The following is a 2,625-nucleotide window of genomic DNA, read 5'->3' on the forward strand; positions in this document are numbered from 1 at the left end:
TTTCTCTACTTCCGATGTTACAACCACCACCCGTGTCATCGAAGGCTAGAACCACTTGCAAGTGTACTACCTCGACGACTGACGATAATCGAACTCACAGTTGTCCCTTTTTGCAGTTATTTGTTCGTCTACATTACTCCGCTATGTGGCAGCATACCGAGATCGAAACGCCGAGATAAAACTCGCAGTTCCTCCTCAGTGTTCATTCTAGTGGTACTATTACGTGCGGTAACTGTGCCCGCCTGAGTATGTGTGTTTTCCGAAATAACAACGGGCCAACACTAACCGCCTTCCATGAATATATATATATATATATATATATAACACTGATAGAAGTGATAGCAACAGTAGAACAGTGAGCAATTGGCAGAAAAAAAAAAGTCGCAAGAGGGGGGCATTCTTTCAGTGCGAGTCGTGTCCGCGGTGGTCCGTATCAATGATTATTCGGTTAGGTTGTTCTTGTTGTCGAAGTGATGATGATGACTATGGCGGTCGACGTTATACGGTCTATATGGAGCACAAGGCATCCATCGTCATGCCGTCATGTGCCATAAGCATAATGACGGCAGCAGTGGCAACGTAGACGCATAGTTTTTATTGCTGCTGCAGCAGCAGCAGCTGTTAGAGCCGCCCATAGCGTATGCATATATCAGCTATTTCCGTTCTGCTAATGTGAACTCACGGAAAGATTATGATATGAAAGATAAAAGCAGGCCGTTACTGCTGCCGAGAATGAACGATTTACACTGGTTCACTGTGACGTTTGGTTCGTTTCGATGGTGGTGTTGTGCATTTCTGCTATTTTTCTACTATTCCGAACGATGATACTGGTATTGCTTCTGATCTTAATAGATCTTAACAACAGCAACACTGAATAATGAGACGAATATGGATCATTGATTTACCGGTGTTTACCGATGATACTGATAATAATAAGAAGAAGTAGACAAGAAAGACAACTGATACTAATCATAACAACAACAATTAAAATAACAGTTTTAATCAATAACGATGAAAGAAAATGCTGATAAAGAGAGAAAAGTAATGACGAATATGTACTAGATTGCGCACGCTAAATAACATTGAGATATATGCAGTTCTTATTTACAAGTAACAATAACACTAATCATAATTATTACGACTATGAGAACATTATGAATAATATAGACGCTCGTAACAATAAATACGGTAAGAATTATAACAACACACACACAAACACACATAAAATATCAAACACATATAAAATAAAAAGAGAAGAACGATAATTCTAACTATAATAGTAGTATGATTGTCCGTGGTGCCAAAGAGTAATGCTGGTAAAGACAACAAACGATGAGGATGATGATAGGGAAGGTGAGTGTGTGCGCATGTAGCCTCAAGGCGGTGTTCGAATGAATAGATGAAAACGGTTATATAAACAGACAGACAGACAGACAGACAGACAGGCAGGCAGAGAGAGGCACAGATTGAAGCAGATCCCACACCCAATTGGGTCAAATCAGTGTTCTATGACGAGAGGCTGATGATGATAATGGACATGAGGTTGATGACGATATTAATAATAATAATGACAGAAATGATGGTTCGATGTCTAAACGAAAAGGAATATTATTAATAAAGATAAAAACCAAGGATTTGTAATCCTTCTCAGTTAACTTATCCAACGGTGTTTTCTATATTTACATATACATATCCTGTGTAACATATAGGCTTACTGTTGTCTAGTGAATGCAATATATCATTTTCATGTTGTTTCATCTATCCAAACAATCTTCCTTAAAAACTGTATCATGTCTGTGAAACGCAACATTGTGTTCTTAGGTCGTATTGCCTTCATTGAGAGCATGTGCCGTTGTTAGAGCGTAACTCTTTGTTCATCATATCTTAAAGTGCAATGGATACGTGTTTTGCTGATGCCAAGCGCACGACTTGATTTTCTTTAGATTTTTTATATCTTTTATCATAACCTCGTTGTACTATTTTTTGGCTGGTAAGGCTCGTTGGTATTCTTGATAATGGTTTTTTAAAACGTTGTCTGTAAGCATCCTAGAAAAACGTAATAAGTAGTTTTCTAAGGCTATTGGTTAAATATAACTAGACCTGGTCTAAGGAAAAAAGCTTTGTTGATTAGAAACAACAACAGTTTAAGTGTTTTCTTATGATAAGTCAACAATCCGATCGGAATTTTTATATCGTTTCAAGAACTCAGCGGAACGTGGTAGTATATAGTAGCGATCTCTGATGGGATGTCGAACGGCGATGCTGGACGTAAAACTTGGAATGCAGAAATATGGTCCAACTGAAAAGTAAAAAAAAACACTGTATCGTCGCTCAGAGAGCACCTATTGGTAGGTCGACTGCCTAGCTACATGGTTTATCGAGTGTGCGTTTGAAGCATTCTAATTCTATCGCTGCTAGAAAAAATGAAATGCAGAACTGATATACCTAACATCAGCGGCAATAGTAATATAGCTTACTTTGAGGTAATATTTTAGTAATGGTTCATAGTAATAAAATACGTTTATACACTGGATGCCAACGGGAACTAACCAAAACTCATATTAGCTAACCATAAACTGCAGCAGCTTTTATTTTCTCGATTTTAACAAAGATCAACTAAAACCG

Source organism: Varroa jacobsoni, unplaced genomic scaffold (assembly GCF_002532875.2).
Source record: "Varroa jacobsoni isolate VJ856 unplaced genomic scaffold, vjacob_1.0 scaffold_185, whole genome shotgun sequence".
NCBI lineage: Eukaryota > Metazoa > Arthropoda > Arachnida > Mesostigmata > Varroidae > Varroa > Varroa jacobsoni.